Source organism: Rhinolophus sinicus, chromosome 1 (assembly GCF_057876585.1).
Source record: "Rhinolophus sinicus isolate RSI-liver-muscle chromosome 1, RSI-T2T, whole genome shotgun sequence".
NCBI classification, from domain to species: Eukaryota; Metazoa; Chordata; class Mammalia; order Chiroptera; family Rhinolophidae; genus Rhinolophus; species Rhinolophus sinicus.
This window is the reverse complement of record NC_142501.1, coordinates 7,589,061-7,614,470: the sequence shown is the minus strand read 5'-3', so window position 1 is coordinate 7,614,470 and position 25,410 is coordinate 7,589,061. Positions and strand designations below refer to the sequence as shown.

General features: G+C 47.1%; 1 protein-coding gene across 1 annotated transcript in view; it reads right to left on the bottom strand.

Annotated features, from left to right (window-relative positions):
• Positions 1–24,637, bottom strand: part of NFAM1 (NFAT activating protein with ITAM motif 1) — a 76,383-nt gene extending 51,746 nt beyond the window's left edge. The window contains exon 1 of the mRNA XM_074326486.2: positions 24,335–24,637. The gene's annotated coding sequence lies outside the window, so the exon portion shown is untranslated. The remainder of the gene's footprint in view (positions 1–24,334) is intronic.
• Between the last annotated feature and the right edge of the window lie 773 nt (positions 24,638–25,410).

The window sequence follows — 25,410 nt, the reverse complement described above, 5'->3', positions numbered from 1 at the left end:
AAGCGCCCTTCCACTCTTAGGCTTCCTGCACAGTTCAGCTAAAATGCAGTTCCTCTGGCTGTTACTGCCGGCGGGATGCCCATCATCCACTCTGCCCTTCTTCCTCACCAGTAGAACCATAATGTTGTTCAGGATAAGAAGATGCCCCATTTTAAATGACCACAATGACTGTACTATGTTCCCAGCTTCCTCTGCATCTAAGGGTGGCATGTGACACAGTTTTGGTCAACGAGATATAAGTGGAAGTTTGCTAAATATATCTTTTGAAGATGCTTGATCTATCCACCCATCCTTTCACCCATTTACTCATTCATCCACGCATATATCCATCCACCCATCCACCTGTCCATTCACCTGTCCACCCGTCCATCCATCCATCCACCCATCTACCTGTCCATCCCTCCAGCTTGGTGGGCTGGCCCACCAGGTAGCAGGCCTCCATGGCTAAAACTCAAAAGGCATCTCCTAGTTTTCTAGGTTTCCTCAGCCTCACAATCAAAGTGGGGCTACAGTGTCAGAAGCACTGAGGCCTGATTCTGGCCCCACTAGCAGCCTTTCCAAGGCCCTTTCCACTAAATATTTCAGCGTCTCCAGGGGCATCTCATTTATTTTCAAGTACAATTTTCTCAGCCACTACATGGTTTTTGCCACATCCCTTCTCTCCTTCCTGGGAGGGCTGCCTCTGGAGCCCTGGAGGCCTGAGAATGCGTTCCACCACCCAGCGCCCCGGTCCCCCTCTCCACTAGCGCATTTGCGTATTAATCGCTAAAATGTCTGCTATGCCTAGTATGTGCCAGGGACCCCTCCAAGCACTTGACATATTTAATTGTCTCATCAACCCAAGAAGGAGGCACTAAACCACCATTTTTCTCACGAGAGAACGGAGGCACAGAGGACGTGTGTGAAGTAAGGGGAGGAATTAGGGTTTGAACCCAGGCAGAGAAAATGGTGATTTTAAGGATAAAACAAAGGACACATGTCCCTGAGATGGGGTGCTGGAAACCTGAATAAAGTATCTGAATATAGCATCAAACCTGCCAGAAAGGATTCTGCCAGCCAACAGGAAACACTGACATGGTGATAATGCACTCAGTTTGGAGAGCTTGGGTGTCCCCCTTGTGATGCCAAATGGCAGGGCGGGTGTTTGGGGCAGAGGGGCATGGGGTGTCAGATGGCTGGTGGCACAGACACATCCAAAGACCCACATCGAACCACTCATCTCTGTCCCAGGCCCTTGGGATTCCAATGCAACATAACCCAGGGAGGCAGCCATGTCCCCACTCTAACTCCCGGACTCTAACTCTGGTCTAACAAGGTCAGTGGCAGAAAGTCATAAGGCTAAATCTGGTTGGTTTAGAAGCCAGAGTTAGATTTTAAATTTTTAATAAAAATGTTACGTATTTGGCCATAGCAGATGTCGTTGCCGGTCACCTAAATTTCTCTCGGTCCATTCAAGGCCCATTAATTCCTCCCTCCCTCACAGTGACGGCAACTTCACAGAGGCCTCCCCTTCCTCTCTGACCCCAGGCCCCTCTCTGCGATTCCGGCCAGTGGTACCTGGGGCTTTTGGTGTTTCTGCCCACCTGTGGTTGTCGTCACAGCCCTTTCTAAGACCAGATAAAGATCCTTGTTACCCAGAATCTGCTGCCTCCCAGCCTGAAGCATGCCTGGGGAGGTGGGGAGGGGGGAGGAGAGTTTTCTGTACTAGTTTCTCCATCTCAGGGCTGCCCCGCCTGAAGCGGCCACCCACGCTCAGAGGTTACACCTTTAAGTGAACTCAAGGCAAATTCAGAACCATGACATTCAGGACACAGTAGTTTCTGGGGAAGTGCCTGCATTTTGCTTAGACACACCTTTACTTAGACATACCTTTTGCCAAAGAATCCTGGAATTAAAACGCAGTCCTTTGCAAATTGAAACTAATTTTTAGAATAATATCTAACTCTGCTGCCTGTATGTGGGCGCACACACGCACACAGACACGTATGAAGGCCTCATTCTTCCTTTGTTAACTGGAAATAAACGAAGACCAACCAAATGAGAAAAGCAAAGGCTATTTGTTCTGAACTTGCAATAGCAAAGGTGTAGGCCAGTGCCCCTGGTTTTGGCAAAGACTCAAAGGCAGGCAGAGAGGGAAAGCTTTGCAGAGGCAAAAAGGGAAGACCCAGGTGTGCCCTGATCGGAGGCTGCTGCAGCCTCACTAGAAGCGGGGTGTCCTATGTGTTTAGTTCGGGGTACATATTTGGCTTTCTCTGGTTGATCCTAAGTTGGAAGGGGGGACAAAAATTAGCGAAGCTGCCAGTTATTAATCTAGATACGGTCTTTTTGGGTCAATTGCTATAGAAGTTGTTTAGCCCCTTGATTGTCAGTAGAGGTAGGAAGGTGCCTTCCTGCAAGTGTGATTGACAGCAGGCTGGCTTCCTGGGCTGCTATTGCAGGTAAGGGGCATGGTTTCCTGGGCAGGTTGCTGTAGGTGGTGAGTCAAAGTCCTATTTTATATATGACCTGGCCATTGCCTGTTTGTACATTCAGTTTCTCACGAGAATTGGTCCAATAAGTCCAGTCCCTCTGTTTGAAGGGTAAATCAGCCCACTCAGCAAATTTGAAAGGTGACCTTGCCGATGAGTAGCTATGATCTGCTCACTACTGCCAGGTCGCACGCAACCTGACAACTTCCTAGTGCAAACCCACAGGAGTCACACATGATCAGAATGCAGCTGCCACACACAGCCCCAAGCTGGTGCTTGGCAATGGCGTCCCGTGACCTAGACTGGGGGAGAGAAGAGTACACAAAGCTACAGGTAGCTGCTTCCTTCCCACCTTCGCTGTCCGGGCACCGCTCACTGTCTCACCGGGGAAAATTAGGGACAAGGAAAACAAGTAGCTCGTTAATACACGTCAGAAAAATACATGCTTTCCTCCTAAATTATTAGGACCGATAACTTGGCAAGACTCCCACGGTCGGCATGAAGCAGGTACTCAGGAAGACCCGTCCTCAGCCTCCCCCGTGTCTTGCCAGTGGGATGGAGGTGACGCTCCTGATCTCTGTGGGGTCTGGAATTCAGTGCCCGTTCTCGTATCAGGAGCACTCAGAGTTTTTCTCTGTGAAATCACTTCATCATTGGTGCCTCTGCTTTCTAACCTGGGCACTTCCAAGGCCATTACTTAACTATGGCACCACATTTCAAACAAAGGCAATGGGATGGGCCAAGGATGGGAGGCCGAGAGGTCGCGAATCCCGGCCTGCCAGTGCTGTAGAGGACCCACGATGAGCCCAGCTTTGTCTCTGAGTCGACCATGATGTTGGGCAAGCCGTTTCTTTCATTTCTTTTGTTTCAGATGTGTCTTATTGACACAGAGAAAATGAAAATACCAGTTCCTTTCCATCCATTCTTTCACTCCCTGAATGCTTACTCGTACCACGCTGGGTGCTGTGCCAGACAGACGGTCCCCACCCTGTGGATCTTCCAGCTACAGAGAGACTGATGACAAGCACATAAGCAAACCAGCAACTTAAAGACTCGAAAGGTCCGTGAAGGAAATGAGATGTGAACCTCGGATCCCCTTTCCCTCACCCCACTTCCTGTCGGAAGGCAAATCCTTTCAGCTCTACCCTCAGACTCCACCTCCCTGCACCCGCTGTGCAGGAGTCCTGGGGGAACCCGGGAGCCCTCACTGGCCTCCCGCCTCTGTCCTGGTGCCCTCGTGTTCAGTTCCCACCACGTATTCAGTTCCAACATAAATCCCATACTATTCTGCTCAAACTCTCCCATGGTTTTCAGCTCCCCAGAGTAACGGCCAACGTTCTCAGAGGCTGCAAGGTCATACCAACCCACCCCCTTTCCTCTCAGACCTCACGCCTACCCCCGCCCTCATCATTCACTGTGCTCCAGCCACCTGCCCTCACAGCTTGGGGACCCTGCCATTGATAGGTGACCTGTGTCCAGGTTTCTGCCTGTTGGTCCAGCACAGTTATTAAAAGTGCCACTTTCAGTCTCAAAGGCCCTGGTTTGGATGATGAATTAGATGGCTACAGTAGCTATTATGTTTTCTCTCCTCTGCCCGGCCTGCTCTTTCCCCCCGATAGCTGCCACCTTCCCTCACCGGCTTCGGGTCTCTGCCCACATGTCACCCTCAGTGGTGCGTTCCATGACCAGGCCACTTACACAGAGCACTCCCCCGACCCCAGCACCCCCTCTCCTCCTCCTGGATCTGCTTTTCCTCCCTAGCATTTCTCACCATCTGCCACGATGTTTATTTTTCTTATGTGTTTATTGTGTCCCCCACCCCATCCCCAGGTAGGCTCTGTGAGCACAGGGACTTTGAACGTCTTAGTCACTGCTGTATCCCTAGGGCCTAAAACAGTGCTTAGCACCTGGACGTGCCCAAAGAGGGACTAGAGGAGGGTGGGATGCTAGTTTGGGTCAGGTGGTTAGAGAAGGCTTCTCTGAAGGGTTGGCACTGAAGTTAAGATCTGTGTTCGTTTCCTATTGCTGCTGTAACAAAGGACTAAATTTAGTGGCTTGAAACAACACAGATTTATTATCTGACAGTTCTGGGGGTTAGGAGTCCAAAATGGGTCTCACTGGGCTAAAATCAAGGTGTGGTCTTCCTTTCTGGAGGCTCTAAGGGAGAATAAGGACCCTCGCCTTTTCTACCTCCTGAGGTCACCCCGGTTCCTTGGCTTGTGTCACCCGCCTCTGTCTTCAATGCCCACAATGGTCCGGCAAGGCCGTCTCGCGATGCCACGTCTCTGCTTCTGCCTTTCCTGCCCCCATTTAAGGACCCTTATGCTTATGCTGGGCTCACCAGTTAATCCAGGATAGTATCATTGTTTTAAAGACAGTAGATTAGCAAAAGTTCATTCCATGTGCAACCTTAACTCCCTCTCACATGAAACAAAATCTATTCCCAGGTTCTAGGGATTAGGACATGCGCATCTTTGGAAGGGGGCGTTTATTGGGCCTACCACCGTGGGGATGCTACTTTGGAGAGGGTGGTCAGCAAAGGCTTCTCTGAAGAGTTGGCATTGAAGGCAAGACCTCAAGGACAAAAGGAGGCTGCCATGTGAAGAGCCAGAAGAGCTTTTCAAGCAGAGGGAGTAGCATGTGCAAAGACCCTGGGGCGGGGAAGAGCTTGGCGTATCAAGAAGCGGAAGGTAGCCCAGAGTGGCTACAGTGTATTGAGCAAGGGAGAGAGTGGTCCCAGGTCAGGTTGGGGAGGGAGGCAGGAATCACAGTGCAGAAATAAATGTCTGTGTAAGACCCTCAGTCTGCGTTATTTTATCCTTGCAGGCTGGGCTAAGATCCTAGCATTCCTTAGCACTTCTGCCTTGTGGCAGCGTCACTCCTAACTCTGCCTGTCTTCACCTGGCATTATCCCCTCCGTGTCAGTGTCGCTGGCATTGTCCCCTCCGTGTCAGTGTCGCTATGTCTAAATTTCCCTCCTCTTATAAGGACAGCAGTCATTGGATTAGGGCCCACCCTAAACCAGTGAGACCAACCCCAGACTAACTTGATTACATCTGCAAAGGCCCCATTTCCAAATAAGGTCACGTTTGCAGGTTCCAGGTCTGACTCGACTGTTGGAGGGGCAGTGACACCTTCAGTTCCACAGCCCTCCCTTACAAAGCCTCACGGGTCCTCCCCCTCCCACTCTCCTTGAGCTGCCCTCGCCTGGAGCCACCTCCTCACACAGACTTTTCTTGCTTGTGAGTCTGCATACAAGTTACCCCTCCTCTCCATCCCCTCCCCCTCCCCCACCCCCAGCCTTTGAGTCCAGCTACAACTTTTTTTTTTTAATCAATAAGTCTTTCTACAGTGCCTTTTCTCAGCAGACTGAGTGCAGTTTAACTCCTCCAGATACCTCCTTTGTCCATTTCTCCCTGTAAAGTGCTTATCTTAGAAAATCTGGGTAGAATCTGCGTTTGATCTTTATACCAACTAATCAGCACACACACAAGCTCACTCTGCGAAATGGTTAGAGCTACCGAGCTGCTGGCTGACTGCAGCCCAGAGCGCCAGGAGGCCTGGGGAAGGGGACGTGAATGACAGCAGCCTGTGTCCGTTGTTCCCAGTGGACACCAATGCATCCCGTCAGTCAGGTGACCTTAGAACCCAGGAGGCCACTGGCCATCCTCCATTTGGAAAAGGAGGCAGAGAGGACCCTGGAAGTTTCCCAAACTTCCTCAAGACCACAGCAAGCACTTGATAAAAGCAAACCTCTGGAAATCCTGCCTCTACTTCTCTTTCCCATCCCCCACCCTGCTGGGCTAGCACCACATCTTGAAAGGACTTCCCACCAGCCAGGCTTGTATGATGACAGCAGCCACCTGCTGTGCTTGTAATAGTGAGTGTCCCACCTTCAGTTAGCTCAGATCCTAGAAAATGTGCCAGCTACATTGTGCCACAAGGGGCCACCGCCCAAGGGATGTGGCTATTATTGCCCCTGGGGTGGGTAGAGGACAGTGAGGTGAAGAGCTTGCCAAATGTTTAAAGTATGTTGCACCCTTTTAAACACTCTGCTGGCTTTGCCTCAGTAGCTCGGCCTTAGTGGGTTCCTACGTTGTAGGTCTTCTAAACTTGCAAATGACTAGGCAAGCAGTAAGTCCCTCCATCGTCAAAGTCATGATTTCCTCAGCAGGTGGGGGCAGAGCACTCGGAGAACTATAATAATCAGCGCTTTGCAGCAAGCACTTTTTCTTCCTACTCATTATTGCCTCACTTTGAGAGGAGAAGGGAGCAACCGCTGTCGCTGGCACATGGTTACAAAGAATCACTTGGAAACATGCTGCGGGAGGCCGCTCTGTCACCAAGAAAGACAATGGAATACATTTGAAATGTTTCTTCCCGTGCTCTGCCAAGCAAAAGCATCGGAACCCTCTGGGAATTCACTTTACAAGGAAAGAAAATGAGGCCCAGTGCCCCCGTGTCTGTGCCATGTGCACTCCCACCGGAGGTCACCTGGTGCCGGGCGTTCTGCATTTACAGAGGCCGCTGCAGGGAACACGGGCTCCCAGGGGTGGCATTGTTGGGACACGTTCACAAAAGGCTGGTGTCCTCTGCAGTGGCTCATGTCCCTTTCTGTTTTGAAGGCGCCTCTGTTTATCCCTATTGAACCCACACTCTGCAGAAGAAGAACACAATCAAAAAGTCCCCCGAGCACTGGATTTGGCTCTTTCATCCCCACTGGACTGGCCCTTAAGGCTCTGAGTGCTTGTGATATACAGCAGAGGACCTGGCGAGTCAGCCATCCGCACTGATGCTTGTGGGATGGACCCCCAAGCTGTCTCCAGCATGAAGTTCCCAAGGGAATGCCCATCGCTCATGCTTTAAAATTCCTTTTGGAAAAAAAAAATTAAAAAGTCACCAGAGATTGCAGCCAACAGGAACTTTAGAGATGGAGAGCTTGAAATCACTTGCTCTGAACGTGTTGCTAAACCAGCAGGGTCGTTCTGATCACTGATCTGCAAACCAGCTGGGTCAGGAATCAGTACTGGTCCCAGAGCTGGTGACAAAGGTGTCTGACGATCTGGCAAATCTGACCCACTTCCGAGACAGACCAGTCTGAATCAGTGAAGAGTCTGAATTAAACAGAGTGTAATAAAACGTAGCCATTTGAAATGATCCCTTTATAATCTTATCTTAAACTATTCATGCACATTGTAAGGAAAGGGTGTAACAAGGTAAATTTAGGCGTGGTTTCAATTTATCGGAATTGAATGAAATGATGTATTAATTCTTGCTGTAAATACATGTGAGGACCAAAGAAAATCATTTCAATTTCTATCACTACTCAGGAGGAATGAATATGCAGTGTTTATAATCAAATAAGACACTCAAGTAAAGAAAGCTTTTCTTGCATCAACTAAGCTTAGGAAACAGCATAATAAAAGATCTGTGAAAACATGAATAATCAATATTTTTTTTAAATCAATATCTGGCTATTTAGAAGCCAAAGTATCCTTCCATACCCAGAATAGAAGGTTCCTCATACCAGAAAAGTCATTTTAACCGTGATCTTTGACCACCTCGTTCTAAATTTTCTTTGCACGTAGGACTTTGTAGGAAAGTTTAGTCTGGACCTAACATGTGTTATTCAGAGTTTTGTAGAAGGTTTGCTAAGGCATAAATCAATCCTGAATTAAGAGCAAGACTCTTACCAAGACTGAGCTGCCAGAGGGGCGGCCAGATGGCTCAGTTGGTTAGAGCGCGAGCTTTTAACAACAAGGTTGCCGGTTCAATTCCCGCATGGGATGGTTGGCTGTGCCCTTTGCAACTAAAGATTGAAAACGGCGACTGGACTTAGAGCTGAGCTGCGCCCTCCACAACTAAATTGAAGGACAACCATTTGGAGCTGATGGTCTCTGGAGAAACACACTGTTCCCCAATATTCCCCAATAAAGAATTTCAAAAAAAAAAAAGACTGAGTTCCCCACGAGGAGCTGCAAAATATTAAAAGCCTTTAAGGGAAAATCATTAAGTCCACTGACATCATGCATCGCAGACAACCTATACAGAGCATATGTTTGTGAATTTTTAAAATGTAAAATACATTCACATGCAAAAGAAACATTTTTCAGAATCCTGGTGCTTAATAATGGTGTAATTACAGAAAATATGGGCCAAACTCTGCTCACAGCTGTTCCCTTTGAAAGACATTTTGGATAAAATCGGGGTAATTCCTATCTCAGTTCCTAACTACCCTCAGATTGTGTTTTTGGTCCCTTTTATTTTATGTTTGCAAAGATCTTTATCCTCATCCATTACAGACAAAGGAACTACCATGTTTCCCCCAAAATAAGACCTAACCGGAAAATAAGCCCTAGCATGTTTTTCTGGATGACATCCCCTGAACATAAGCCCTAATGCGTCTTTTGGGGCAAACCTTAATATAAGACCCGGTCTTCTTTTCGGGGAAACACGGTAGAGCACAGAGGCCACTCCCTGAGCCAGTGACAGAATTGGTCGTGAACACATGAGCTGTCCTCGTCTGCCACGAATTCCCAGAGCCCAGGGTCTCCAGACCCACCCCCTCCTCGGTCTGTAGGACTAAGTATTTTAGATATTGAGTTGGACAAGTCAGTGTCGAAATGCAAACTTGCTTTAAAACACTGCCTAAGGTTCCAATAAGGATTTTTGTTTGATTTGATGTTTAATATAGAATATTGAATATTAACCACATATTGAGGTTCTCATAAAAAATGTAATCCAGAACTCACGCTTACACGTGAATAAATGACATACAAAGTGTGGAGTTGATACACGCTGTCCACGGGAAGATTCACACTGTAAGATCCAGCATGCAATTCATACATCGGGTGACTTTCATGCTATGTCCTTGCATTTTAGGGTTCGGAACAATATTCATTAACTACTGTAGAGATTAACAAATAATAATAGATTATCATATAATAATAATAACATATATACATGGGTTTAACATTTTTATAAACCTGTAATTTTAGAAAAAAATATTGCTAACAATTTTAAAAATTGGGGATACATAATAATTGGGGACACATAGAATAATGTTGCATGAAAACAGTTTGGGAAATGGTGTTTTCACACAAATCCAATGAGTGTTAAGAGTATGAAAAATGTTTCCTTTGCCTCCAAAGTTTAAAAAAAATCAAATCAAGAATACAGTGGACATGGTCTAGGAAAAACACCCTACAGATTGGTCAGGAGAGTCCAGGCAAATCATTCCATTTCTCCAGGCCTTGATCTTGCTCCCCAAAGTCCAGGGTTCAGCTCACCCCGAGATCTGTGACCCCCCTTTCCCCCAGCATTCTGTCCACCCCCCTCGCCCCAGCAGAGAAAAGCCCCTTAAATTACCAACCATCTTTCTGTTTGCAGTCAGCCTCCTGCACAGCTACAAGGCTGCTCCCCGTGGGCTCAACACAGTTTTGCTAAATGAATCAATGACCCCAGAAAGCACATAGCAATTACTGTGATATGGTGTTTGCTGGTGTGAGAATAAAGGAACAGGCATCTAACGCACTGCCACTAAAGGGAATGTTCGTCAGACATTTATTAAGCTACTTCAGCTTCTTATCTTTTATCTACCCACTAATGTACTTATGAACATCTCATTTTGGGCTGACTTGCAGAGTTTACTAGGAGCAAAGGAAAGAGGGGTAGTGGGAGGTGAAAAACCCATCCTGCTATATATGTGCTTCTACTGACACCAAAGGTTTCTTGTGAAACTGACTAGGATCCTAGCCTCCGCTGGCCACAAGGAGAATAAAGTTGACGTCTGCTCTGGCTAACAAAGGCACTTGAGGAGATGTCTTTAATAGGAAAATGAGCCAACTACTGACCAAGTCCCAAATACATGTTGATTTCCCATTGTTTCTGGTCTGTGTCTAATTCTGCAGGCATGTATTAGAACCAACCAGCAGACACAAAACCCCCATCTTGCCCTTTCAAAAGCTGCAAAGGAGGAAAGGAATTAATTATGCTGAAAGTGGAACTGTGGGGACACTCTATGGGGACAGCAGTAGGGGACCAGGAAGATCCACCCCTATTTAGGACCAAACAGATGGCTTCAACCTTCCCTCTAAAACTTTAAATGTACTACCACCATTTAAAAGAAAAAACAAAAAACAAACCTAAGACATGGCTGGCCCAGACACCCTAGACGGGGCAGTAATGCAGGACGCGGCCACCTAGCAATTGATGGCTAACACAAAGAAGCGTGTCTCAGCTGTGGCGTCCTGGCTGGGCGCACGTGTGCTAGGTCAGTGGGTCCCTTCCCCCACACAGCCTGGTACCCTCCTGCAGCTCACCCAGGCCCCCAGTTCACCTGAGAGAGCTGTGCTAAGTGGCTTCCACCACCCTTTCCAGAAGTCCCCCCACACAGTCAGTCAGAGAACAGTTCTTCAGCCAGAAGTATTCCCTTTGGAAGGAAATCCTGAGGCTGACGGAGCCTGACTGCACGGCCCAGGGAACTACAAGGCAGGTCCCACGAGGAAGTCGGCTTCAGCACATGGCCTTTCCTATCTCTGATCTGGGTGGCAGGGCGGGGTGGGGACTAGCTCAATACTGAGGGCACCATCTCACAGCAGGGTGGACACACACGGGCTCCACCACTGCCACCAACCTGCAGGGACAGAGAGTGGGGCCTGTGCACACAGGTGCCAACACATACCTGGCACACGGAGGATCCTTTCTAAGTGAGACAGGTTAGTTAGCACGTTGCTAGGTAGACAGGGGGTCCCTGGTGGAATAAACAAAAAAGCAACCATATCCTGAAACTCCAGGCCCTGGAATGTCTCCTTCACTCCAGGACAGGGACAAGAGAATACGCTTTGAGGTTAATAGATAATCTCAAATCCCTTCTGGCGGATGAAGGAGCAGATCTGATAAGTAGGAACGGGTTGGTTCGTTAATCCCTTCAGGATGGGCAAACAGGACAAACCTGATGGATGAATTCCATTAGAAGCCTCCAGCCCCCTTCCCCAAGCAGGCAAGGGAAGGTATGAAAGTAAGAGCTTTTGCCTCAGTCACTGGGCACCCCCATTCGGGACCCCCTCCCGCTTGGGAGCTGCAACCTCTTCTCCTGCCTCTAATAAACTATCTTCCTTTACAACCTTTTGCCTCTCCTGGTCCGTGTGAGAGTCACTGTGGATCCTTTCTTTGGCTTCACAAGACACGATCCTGGCCCACACTCAAACTGCCGGCAGATCCAACATCATCTACATCGTTTGGGGACTCGAGAGAAATATTCCTGCTTCACAAGTATGCACTGATGTTAGCAGCAATGCCTCTGGCCAGATTTGGGGCGCTGCCTTCAGAGTGTAGGGGGCCTATTTTGAGGTGTTCTTTACCTTCCTTTAAATAATTATTGGAGTATAATTTAGACCCCCGCTATATGTGCTTATTTCAAAGTGTACCATTTGATAAAACTCTCTGATAAATGTATACACTTATGAAACCAGCACAGGGCACACTTTTTACTGTCCTCAATAGTGGCAAGTTTTCATCTTTGAGAGGTGAATTTAATTTCTGGAATCATGTAGAAGTCATTATAACCCAGTCTGATTAATAAGGATATTGATCAAAATAAGTAATATCGTTTAGGACCAAAATCAAAACAACGCTCAAACATGGCCACAAAGGAATTAATTTGCTGTGTAGCTCTGACTACCTCTGAGCTTTCTTCTTAACAGAAGTTCCAAAAGTTTTTCTTGATTAACGATATGACCAGTGTAAATATTCTCAAGATCACTGATGAGGGTATAAAAGACATTGTGTGTTTCATTGGGGAAAGTACTTGGTTGCTGTACTTCATATTTTACACATATTTCTATCTAATTTTGAAAAGCCTCCCAGGAACCAAATCTTCCAGGTCAGATATTCACTGACGTCTAAATTCCTGGGGTTTCAACACGGGTACAGCCCAGTCCTCTGTGACACTAACGGGATGAAATGTGACGTTTCCAGAACTCCGTCCTGCCCTTTCTGAGGAGGCCCTTCACACCTCATGCTATAACGTAACTTTTTAAGTTGAACTACAAGTCCTTCCTACGGGATACTCTGTCCCAGTACCGTACTAGCTCAGTGAAGAGAGCCCTACCACGTGCCACTTGTTCAACACAAACTCATTCCCATTCTACAGTGAAGGAACAGAGGCTCAGAGAGGTAAAGTAACTCTTCTAGAGTCACACAGCAGACACGTAGGCCATCAAACCTGGGCCATCCAGCTTCTGAGTCCGAGGGCGGCCCCTTGTGCTGCATCCCTCACAAAGTAGCTCTCCATGAAGTCACGGCACCATTTCCAAGGGGGGAATAGGAGGCAGGAAGGATCCACAGTGACGCTCACAGACGTGCCCAGGTGGCGGGAGTCCGTGGCAGTCAGCAGATGCACCTGACGCTGTCCTGAGCCAGGGGCTTCTAACCCTCTGTGGGTCACAGTCGTCTGAGACTCCAGTGAGGGCTCTGCAATGCTCTTCACAAACACGCACATGGGTACAGCACACGAAACCTCACAAGACCCACAGATGGTGGAAAGGGCACAGGATCCCAATCCCGAATGTGCCCTGCTCCCCTCCCCCATCCTAGGGAAATGTCTCCTTATCCCGAGTTTTAGAATTTTTGACTCATTAATCCCAATGAACAAAACGTTTGGAACAACAAATCCTTTTTTTCTTCATGACCAAATGTCCAGTACATCCTTGCCTCCTAGTTCCGCCCACCGTCCCTCCCACCCCAACACAGAACCCCGCTGAAATTCTGAGAATAAACCTGTCTGAAACCCAGAGTTTGATCCCGGTAGGAAGGTAGTGCTGTTCGGAGGCTGGCAGCACCTGAGATGGTCAAGGTGAGCGTCCATTTATGAAGGGCCTATTGGGTACCAGGGGCTTGGGATGCGGTGTGAGCAAAACAGACCCTGACTCTTGTAGAGCTTCCACTCTGGCAGAGGGAGACACGTCACAAAGAACAGACATAAAGAGCACTTCAACTTTGTTCGTAGAATGTGCGGAAGTGATAATCAAAGGAAAAGGGGAAGGTAGCAGGGAGTGGGAGGGGTCTAGAGGCTGCAGAGCAGAGAGATTTTAAGTCAGATGGTCAGGGTAGACCTGGGAGGAGGTGACATTTAGGAAAAGACTCGGAGAAGGTGGTAGAGCTGGTCACGTGGACAACTAGGAGAGGCGAGCACCCACTCATTAAAGGGGACTTGTGGTTTAAGGGCCCAGAACAGAATATGCTGGGTCCGTTCTCATAGGACAACATGGCTGGAAGGCAACAAGCAAGGTCAAGGTCAGCAGATGAGCTCAGGGAGGTACTGGCACCAATGGCGCATCGAGAGGGGCTGTAGACCTGTGAGGACGCTGGCATTTACAGGGAAAGAAGGAGACATTGCAAGGTTCTGAAGAGGGCATCACTCTGGCTGCTGTGTTGAGAACACAGGTTAGGAGACAAAAGGAGAAGCAGGGTGACAGGCTGAGGCGCGATGACACTACTCCAGGTGAGACATGAAATGGCTCTGACTAGTAGGCAGCAACAGAAGTGGTGAGAAGTGGACGGATCCTGCATTTATTTTAATGCAGAGTCAGTGGCATCTCGGGACAGACTGGCTCTGGGGGAAGAAAGGACAAGTGTCAGGGTTCGGGCCTGAGTGACACGGGGTGTTGCCAGCACTGCAAGACGAGCAGGCCTGCGGGCCAGATGAGATGTGTGGATGGGAACAGCCCGAGATGGAAGTGCAAGCGGCGACGCTGAGGCACCTGGGCGCGTGAGGGTGTTCAGGGGAGAGGTGCCAGCCAGAGATGGAAAGGGGGAGCTGTCAGGCATGATCAAAGCCATGAGAAATCGCTGCCAAAGGAGAGAAAAGGTAAAATTAAAAAATTAATTTCTGGTTCATGCAGAAATGTTAATTTCACCCGAAGAGAGATCATGAATATATTCATTAGGACTTCACAGAAATTCAAGTTATCACGTATAAATTTGGTGCAAGCTGGAATAGAGTAGGTGATACTCTGAGCTCTTAGTTGGGCCTCGCTCCCTTGATCCTATTCTGATTTGTATTTAATAGGATAAAAACATTATGTAGCATCTTAGGTTGTCGTAGCTGCTGGGCTTATCTACTTTATTCAGCTTAGAATTATGCTGGCTTCTCCAAAAAACCAAAAAGTCTGTAAAATTTTTGACGTTGAATCAGGAAAGATGAATATAATCTATTTTAAGATAAAGACTTGGTTCTGAATGTTAGTAGCTATTTTATTTCAGAACTTCCACTGACGTAGCATTTAATGGTTTACACCTGTGATCGGATTTGAGGCTGAACACACCCAAGTAGGAAAGCGTCATCCACGAGTGCTGAGGGGGATCTTTTCCACGCTCACCGAATGGATGCCTGCCCCATTTCCCCACACTGGATGCAAAGCTGGAGGATTAATGATCTGTCAGGCTCTCGCTGGGCCCTCTGGCTCCTGCCAGTTCTGAATTTCCCCTTTGTATGGTTCTTCTTGATTAAAAAGGAGTACCAGATTGACTTGAGGAGGGTCAGAAAGGATGGAGAAAGTCTGAGGAAGAAGTGAAAACAAAGGGAAGCATCAAGAGAAAAGAGCAAACATTCACCTGATGAAATGAAGGAAGGAACAAAGACGGGGCAGGAAGAGCAGCCCTTAAACTCCCATCGCTCAAGACCCCACGGATCACCAGTGCTGCACTTTGACACATAATTAAAAGATTTTACATTTTCAAGGGTAAAATCCACCTGCTGTCTGACCCCCCAGTCACGCGGAGCCCTTCCCCAGACACGACCAGCACAGTGGGGGATGGTGCACACAGGCCTTCAAACACTAGGGACCCTGCGGAGCTGGCGCCATCACAGCTTCAGCTTCTAGGTCACCCTCCTGGTATGTTTTGGTCTCGTTGTCTCTGACCCCATTTCCCTCTCCATAAAAATTAGCCTCCATTTTACCACTAGTTATTTTATGAATATATACACAGCCCAGAAACTTCTATGGCCTATCTTAAAACTCCAGAGAGAGTAGCCTCCACTTTGAACTATTCAACTTACATCGAAGCTGGAGGGTATCTTAAAATGGACCCTTGATTAGAAGGAGAAGAAAGGCTAAGATTTCCTGCATATTTACTGGTCAGACATAAGAGACACTTCACAGGAGCTGGACTTCGAGTATACCCGAACAAGGGTCCGAAGACCTGGGTTATCGTCCTGGGGCTGCCGATTAGCTGGGTGACCTTGGAGAAATCCTTCATCTCCCCATCAGGTGGTGATGCAAGGTCACTGGCCTGTCTCAAAGGGATGCTGTGATCCCCTGGGAAAATTCACTCACTCAGTAAGTATTTGTTAAATCATGCACGTGGAAATGCTAAGTTGTAAAGTGCTATCCAAATGAAAGATACTGTTACTTTTCAGAAGGCAATGAACATTTAATTCTATTGTATCCAAGATCTCAAATGCTCAAGCCCCTCTGAGTTGTCAGGGACGAGAGAGGACAGCTATGTACAAAGTCCTAAGTGGGGCTTTAGGTTGCATACTTGCCAGTTTTCAAAAGAAATAAGGCAAAAAACAAGAAAAAGAAATAAGGAACAAAGATTTAGTGTGTGACTACTACATGTTTTCCACTGTCCCTTTGTCTGTTTTGATCACTGTATCCCCAGCACTTTGAAAGGTACCTGACACAAACTGCATTCAAGAAAGAAAAAAAAAAATGATGGTTCAAGTATGATATCCATTCATAGTGCAATTCATCTTGAGAAATGTTAAAATGTGAAAAAAAATAGGGATTTTGCAATCAATGAAATACAGACATTCAATAAATATTTCCTGAGTGAATAAACATTTTCACACAAATTGCATTGTATCTTATGTTCCCATCTAACTAAAACCAAGCTACCTGAGGGCAGAGAGTATGTCCTATGCTTCTGTGTGACAGCACAAGAGACCTTCAAAATGTGTGCTCCGGTGATGGCAACAGTAGATACTCTGAAAATCTAAATGAAGGAGAAGAAAATAATTATCCCAGAAAGTGGGATACCTGTCTGTATTATTTGGACAAAACTAGAAGCAAAAAGGGTCAGGCGAATAAAGAGTTACAGTTAGTATTTAACAGGTACATGTTTCAGTGTGGAAACATGGAAAAGTTCTGGAGATAAATGGCAGTGACAGTTGTACAACAATGCAAATGTACCTATGCCACTGAACTGTACACTTAAAAATGGTTAAAATAAAAAAAAATGGTTAAAATGGTCGATTTTATGCGATGGATATTTTACCACCATGATAAAAAAAAAATAACTACAAGCAAAGGCTACAAGCTTTGTGTCTCTAGCACAAAGAGATTGACAAAAATCAAACAACGTCCCTTCCTTCACTCCCTGCAGGTTTTTTTGTTTTAGAAAATAGTTCTCTTTCATTAAAATATGCTACTTGTGTTAATATCTAATGGACGTTATTATTTTCAAGTGCATTAATACATATATTTTTTTTCTGAGCTTTACTTCGATAAATATAATCCACATCAGCCAAAGCTCTCTGGGGTCCTCGATTTTTACGAGTCTAAAGGGGTCCTGAGACCAAAACGCTTGGGAACTGCTGGTTTAGTGGAAGAGAGAAAGAAGCACATAAGATAAGTAACTACTCAGGAACTGTCCAGTGCCACGAGTATACACGAACGGACGGGGAAAGTCAGCAAGAAGCAAGAAGCCGCCAGCCTGCAGAGCCTGGAGGCCCGGCAGGGGTCCCCGGCCTGAGGCAGCGCCAACCTGCTTCCCTCCTATACAGGCATCGTTTTACATTTTTATAAATCTCTTAAAGTCTGATTCTAGAGGGAGGACTGTGTGAGTGTGTGTGTGTGTGTGTGTGTGTATGTAGATATACATACATATACGTATATCTATACACATACACATACGCACTGTTCTACTTTTTACAATTATTACGCGTTATTTTCATAATTTAAAAAAATGACATCTTCTCCCCCCAAATCCTGGCTCTTGCAGGCAGTGCCCTGCCAGGTTATATTTCTGGCTCCTAGCTTTGGCTTCACTCCCTGGATTCCAATTAAAGCTCCTTTCCTTTCTGGCACTGCCCACAACCCCTTATTTGGAGATGGCCCTCACACCCAGGTCCCATCCCCACAGCCCAACCTGACCCCTAACTGCTCCCGCGCCCCCCTCTAACCCGGCCTCCACGCTCCTGCCCCCATGTCTATGTAAAACACAGATCCACTTTGAACCACTTCCCTGCTGGGAAACTTTCCAGGTTTCCATTGCCTATGAAATAAAAGCCAAACTCTCTGGCACAGCAATAAAGGCCCTTTGCAAAACTTGGCCCATTTCCCTGCCCACTTCCGGTCACTCCTGTCCTGTTACCTGTGCTCCAGCCACACCAACCGCTCATGGTTCCACACACTTTTAGGCCTTTTTGTCCTTTTGTCTTTGCTCAAGGAGCCTGGAACATGACTCACTTGTCCTTATTCACCCTTACCTCCCCTCCCACTGGCCCCAGGCCAACAAATGCTTAACTTTCCAAGCCTGTGTAAAACTCCTTCCAGAAGCATCCCCTGCCTGCTCTGTGCTCCTTGGCACTCGTACAAACCTTTATCATGGTCCATTCCAGGAGTCAACCAGTGACGGGCCCCTGGTTCTCGTGTGGCCTGCGAACTTCATGTGGTTTGTCCATTGTTAAATGGGTGAACAAAAATCACAGGGAGAAAATTTCATGGTGCATGAAAATCATACGAAATGTCCATTTCAGTGTCCAAAAGTGAAGCTGTGCTCTCGTGTTTAGTTATGACTCGTGTTAGTCTATGACTGCTTTTCATGCTACAGTGACAGAGCTGAATACTTGCAACAGAGACATATGACTGCAAAGCCTAAAATGTTTATTATCTGGCTTTTTACAGACAAAGTCTGCCAACTCCTGGTCTACCCTATTTAGGTATTTATACGTCAGTTTTCAATGAGACAGTAAGCCCACAGAAACAAGAATACATTGTATTTAGTGAGCAAACGCCTGGCTGTTCAGCAATGGAAATGTGTTCTTGGAAGGGAGAACTGGGTCCTGATTCATGGAGAAAACTGCCAGAGAAGAAAGGCCAAAGTCAGGTGTGACAGGTCGGGGACGTTAGCATTTTTTTCATGAAGTGGAAAGTAAATATGGCACAATCTCAATTCTACTCACTGTTCCTACTGCTGAAGGATGAATATTGAGATATAAATAAATACTTAAAAGGAAAGTTGGTTCTCACGAAAAATTTCCAGGCCCACAATCCCACAGGTCTTATCCTGACACGGGCTCTTGTACCGTGTTTCCGTGAAAATAAGTCCTAACCAGACAATCAGCTCTAATGCGTCTTTTAGAGCAAAAATTATATCATATAAGACCCAGTTATATAAGACCGGGTCTTATAGTAAAATAACTAAAATAAGACCGGGTCTTATATTAATTTTTGCTCCAAGATACATTAGAGCTGACTGTCCGGCTAGGTCTTATTTTCGGGGAAACAAGGTAAGAGGCTACAATTACCTAAGACTTTGCTTAAGACACATGGAGGCTACTTCCTCTTTTGTCATATCTAAAGAGCTGTTTAGTTTCCAAAGTCCCCATAATAGGCCCCCACCCTGTCCCTCCAACCCCAAAAAGGAATTCTCCCCCCATAGACAAGCTCGGCTTCTTCCTCACTCTGCCCTGGGCACCTGTCTCCTGTCAAGGCCACCTATCAAACGCTAGGCATTCTTGAAGACCCACCTCAACCCCTCCTCCTTCCTTGAAGATACTGACTCCTCTAGATTGCCAGGACGTGTGCTGAAATCTGTGCTATATACCTTTCGGCACTTGATAAAAGTTTTGAAACCTAGTGGCCATAATGGAACCGTATACTCTTTGTGGAAGAAAGCATCATCTAACCCGATTTGTGCATCCCACACGGGCCGAGACCCTCAGCAAATGCTTTAAGGTTCGTTGAGTTGGGGGGATTGAAAAGAAGAGGAGCTAAGATTAGATAAGAACCTCCAACTTGTAATACGTGCAGAACTAAAGTAACTTCCATAATATACACAGGATACTAATGGCACGTCAGTGGATCAGCAAGGGGTTTAGGGTACAGTTATGTCTGAAATCATCAGTGAACACTGGAGAGGTTTTTAAGATACAGAAATAGGATAGCTATTGCAGACCGAGGGTACAAAAGCACAACACCGCAATCCTTGATCCTTTCCTAGGCCTGTGTGTGGGAGGTAATAAGAAATTGGATTAAACTGTTAACAATTATTAAGGGCTTTACATGGATTAATTAACTTAATTTTCACAATAACCCTAAGAGGTTATCATCCCATTTTATAGATGGGAACATTGAGGCACCGAGAGAATAAGAGTGACTTGTCACAACCACACAGGTTATCAGTGTCAGAACCAGGGATTTGAACCCAAGGCACAGGGCACAGGGTTTGAGGTAAAAATCCATTCCCCACACACGTTTTTATGAGGTTAGTCCTGGAGAGGAATAATAGGGGAGAAATCTTTAAAAAAACTCAACCTCAGATTATTTCTTTACATGCGGCATTGATCATTTTTGAAACAAGCAATCTCCATTTAATATTTGTCTTCTCGAAAACAGCTTGGGTTTATAAAACCTTCAGTACACTGGACCCAAATGTCCATCAATAGGGGACCACCAGCCATGAAATGGAACATTGTGGTCCCTTTGAGATGTATATGTGTCTCCCAGGAGTATCACTGTCAGGGACCTAAAGACCATTCAATTGAAATGTCATCATCAGGAGGGATAGGACCCCTGCCCCCTAGTCTCTGTGGGAGGTGGAAACCTAACTTCCATAATTGCCAATTAGCAGACACAGCTGATCTAATCCCATTGAAACTGACCAACTCTCTTACCCACTTTTGCTAATTTTTCACTTCTCTGACTCACTCCCCTGAATACTCCCTTATTCTCTCTTTAAAAGCCTGGTCACCTCTGCACAAGTCAGAATGGACCTCAGCTCTGTCCCGGATGCAGTGGTTACAGAATAAAATCTATTTTTACCACATTCACTAATGTCTGGCTTTGTCTTTGACATGTGCTCACCAAGATACACTGTGGAAAGTAGAAGATGCAAGGTGTGGGCCTGGGTGGCTGGGGCAGCGTGGGAGAGACCACGTTTCACCAGGTGTCCTCCGTGCTTGTCAGTTGTGGAGCTTACATAATCCTTTTTTTAAAAAAAAGAAAAACATGCTCAACCATGCTTTTCAAAGTCAAGCACGAGTCTTGTAATAATTTCAGGTAATATTTATGGCACGTCAGGCACGATTCTAACTGCTTTATCTGATTAACTCATTCCACCCCCAAGGCTCCTTTGGAGTGGAATCTCATTGTATCCATTTTACAGACTAGGACCCGAGGCACGGAAAGGTTGAGTAGCTCGCTCAAGATCACAGAGCTAGTGAGTGGCTAGGCAGGTCCAAACTCCACAGTCTCTGGCAGAGCAAGTCTGTTCATAAAGACATGGGGGTGGGGGTGGGGGTGGGAGATGAGGGTTAGGGGGATCAAATATACGGTGATGGAAGGAGAACTGACTCTGGGTGGTGAACACACAATGGGATTTATAGATGATGTAATACAGAATCGTACACCTGAAATCTATGTAATTTTACTAACAATTGTCACCCCAATAAATTTTAAAAAATAAAGACATGAGGACAGCGTCTATAGCAACTGGTAACAAATTTGTTCATATTTGAAAAAATAAACTACTGCACTGAGTACATACTCATTTTAAACCAAATATAAAATATTCATCACCTCCATAAGGGTTTTCTAAACAAAGAGAATGAAAGAAAAAATGTGTACAGGGGAAGAAGGATGGGGAAAGACAGAAAGATTGAGGGAGGGGGAGAGGAAGAGGCCATGGAGAGAGAGAGAAGGAGAGACGGACAAGCACACAGGTTGCCCTCACACGTTTCCTGTTTAAGATTTCAATAATTTATCTTTCTACTAAAAGAAAGGAAAACAAAAACCCAAATTCACAGGAACTGGATACATCTGGCATTTAAATACATATGCTTCCTTTTTTATAATTAGATGTATCTTTAATTACGAAATTTCTTGATGAACAGAAGTAAATCACCCATAAAACCAACTCACTCCAGCCTCCAAAATAAACCAACTTTTACCTTACAGGTGGGAGACTTCTTGCCTTCCTAAAAGTTAAAATCCTGTAACTCTCCCCCTTATGTTCTTATGAGTAACACATTTTGGAGTGTTTCTGATTACTCATTTCAACAGGTGCAAAAAAGCCTGGGCGATACCAGGACTAAATATACAAACTTCCTCAAGGAGGGTGGGCATCTGGAAGACGGAAATTACAGACATAGCAGATTTCTTCTGAGCTGTGTAGGTTACACTACCACCTTTATAAAACTCTCAGACATGGTCCTTCAGAACAGTCTATGGAGCGACAAGCAAACGGGTGTCTCCCATTTCATGTTTCACCATTGTATTTACTGGCTGTAATGAATTCAAGAATATTTTAAAATAGTTATATCTCTCATGGATGTTTTTATTTTGACAGTTTATTTCAGAGGTCAAGCTGATAATAATAATAATACAACAGCTGCAATCTATTGAGCACACTATCATATCAAAACTAAATATTGTATATGTACTACTTTATTTAATCCTACATTTTAGGTATTTAGCTCAATTTTAAAAATATTTACACATTTGTCAATATGGCAAAATATAAATATTCAAATGAAATTTATGAAACTTACAATAATTTGAACTATTCTTAAGCTTAAAATACATCACACCAAGAAGTTGACAAAGCAATAAAAAATGTAACCTTTGAACATTGTATGTTTTCATCTACATAGTGAAATAGAAGCGTTTTGACTGTTTAGATAAATAATACTTCCAACAGGCTAAAGCAGCATTAATAAGTTTCTATGTACGGTCTCCTTTTTCATTGAATAATTTTTTAAAGTTATTTTTATCTATACCATTTATTTTATGGCAGACACTGAGCCAAGCACCCTACTAGCATTATCTCATTGATTAAATGATTCAATACAAACAAAGTTCTAAGAACTGTCCTGGACATAGCAGGTGCTCAATAAACGCTGTCGATTACGACCTCACTTTATCTTCCCACTGAGGGAAGGATTACTATGACCCACGATAAATGAGGACATAGTGTTCAGTTCAGTGATCCAGCTAGTCCGCGGCAGAGCCCAGCAGGGGGCAGGTTTGTTCCTTCCTACACTGCCACTGCTCCTTGCACAGATTTCAGAACATTCTTGGAACGGTTTGGTAGCTTGTCAAAAAAATATATGCACTGAATTTGTAAGCCCAGTTCAGACACAGGGTACAATGTAGACTCCAGGGGGGACTGGAGAATACCGTGGGGATCGGAGGAGATCCGAGGGCGAGGGGACAAATACGGGGTGCAGAGACCGCCAGCAAACGAAATGAAAGCTGGTTCTACCTCGCACAGCTTCTTGAGACGGCTCCTCCAACACACATTTGCTGACAGCCAGCTCTGTGCCAGGCCCGGTACTAACCATGGGGAATCAGACTAAGGTGGGTAAGTCAGTGGTGCTGACAGACCAAAGACAAAAAGAGGTAAAACGGACCAAAGACAAAAAGTAACTGCAAACGGGGGTAAGTGAAGAAAACAAAGAGGGTGCAGAGTTAGGGAATAGGGTTACACCTTCCGCTGTTCAGGAAGCAGCTTCGTAGAGCTTCCCTATTTTCCAAGTAAGTGTTTGATAACTGAATCCTACAGACAGGAGAAGCTCCTAAGGCACAGTACAGTGGCAAGCATGTTCTTTAGTCTTTGACCCCGAAGTGGTGCTTGAACCAAAAACGTTTGGAAGCCCCCACCGAAGTGTATGCGTATTTCTCTCCATTTTCTCACACGGGGGTGGGGGTGGGTACACGGCCCTTCTGCCCTTTTCTCTTTAATTAAGGCCAAACCGATAGCAGCTAAGTGCGAAGGGAACGCCGGCTTTGGAAGCAGCCGGACACTCTGGTGGTGCGGGCCCGGGTCCCGCACGGCGGCCGGGAGGACCGCGGGCAGGGCTCCAGCAAGGCGGGGAGCCGACAGGGGGTGCTGCAGTCTTCCCCCGGCCGGGCCGGCGCCTGAGGTCGTCGCCGCCCAGGTCTGCGCGGTGCTGCGCACTTGGGGGCGCCGCGCCCGGGCCGCGCAGTCCAACGCCACTCGCCGCGTCTTTCCCTTTTTTGCTTTCATTCACCCTCAACCCCGCAGCGCCGCCTCCGTCCTTGCACGCGGCCCACCGCCCGCGCCGCCCAAGCCGCTTGCGAGGGAGCGAATTCAGGGTCTGCGGAACGGCGGGGTCTTCCTCTAACTCACCCCAAAAGCCTCCAACAGACGCCGCCCCACCGCCCTCATTTCAGGAAGCACTTTCGCCAAAACACGTCGCACAAGACGCGCCCCGCTCCGAAGGGGTTCTAGAAGGAGCGAGACTGGGGTGGGGGCGCCTCCACACACAAGCACCCCCAAACCTGCTCAGCGTCGGCGCCCGGCGCGAGCAGCTCCTTGCGCCCCGACTGCCTCCCCGGGCGCGTGCCCGCCCGCGCGCTCTCGCCACCCCCCCCCCAACCGCAGCCCGGGAGCGCGTGGCCGCCCGCAGGCCCGTCCTCCCGCCGGCTCGCGTCCCTCCGGTCCCCCCCCCCCGTCCCCCTCCCCCGCCCCGCTATAGTAACCGCGGGCACTTGGAAGCAAATCAGAGTTGCGAAACCATGAAGGCGGGGGCTGGTGGGTGGCGGAAGAATCGAGTGGAATTGCGAGAAGCATTTCCCCCACCCGCCTGCCCCTGGCTGTGGGATTGGATAAATTACCTCTGTTAACACAGTTGCGACAAGAGCGGCTTGCATGACATTTTTTCTGGAGCCCATGTGAGGTCCTCTGACCTTCTGTGCCGCCTTCAGCCTGGAGACTTTTGCAGACTCTAAAATGGAGACTGAGCTGCGATTTCACCTGAGGAGGAATTCCGAGACACGGAACAGGAGCCCAGGGGAAGGAGCGTGCTTGAAACGCTGCTGGCGGTAGTTACTGCACGTGTGCGTCGCTGGCTAAGGCGATCAGAATGGATGGGACCCAGTCAGGGCACTGTGATGGCGAGATGCATGAGAATGGAGCCCGCACTCGTGGGTGCTCAGTCCTTGTTGCATGAATGAAGCCGGGCTGGGTGGAGCACCTCACATCTAGTCCCTAGGGCAGGGGGGGACCTGTGGGAGGGAGATTCCCCCAAGAAAAGACGAGGCGCCAAGGCCACACATGACCTCCCTCACGACGTTGACCGGACCTGCCCTGCTATGCCCGAGGCAGAAATGATTACCTGCGCCAGTCTGTTTCATTACTAACCATGAATTTAGTGAGGCCCAGCTTTAGGCCCAGCAAAGAAACCCAGATGCAGCACGGTGTAATTACTGGCATCGTCATAGCAACCATAAGCCTAACTTTTCCCTAAGCCTCCTGTCTTAGATTGGGTTCCTTGGAAACAGAAGCGGAGTCTTCAAGATGTACATGCACAACCCTTGTTGGGCAGCACCGTCAGGAACCATCCCATGAGCCAGTAAGAAAAGCTGGACTGTCCATAAGTTGTACTTTGATACAGCTGGGAGCCTTAGCCAACTCCACAGGGAGCTCAGGAGCTGGGGTAGTCCTTCAGAGTTGCCCTAATTAAGGTAAGGGGGCCAGCCCATTGTACCCATGTATGGACTGGCCCATGGCAGAGGAGAGCACAATCTTAGGCATGGCAGCTCCTCCCTTCAGGGACGGGAGTCTCAGGTAAGAACTCAGCTGTGAGCCGTCACAGTGACACTCCCTGGCAGCTGGAGACATGGCACCTCAGCCCTGGCAGGATTCTGGGTGATGCACCACGGCACCCACTACAGTCGTCGAGGGCAGGCAG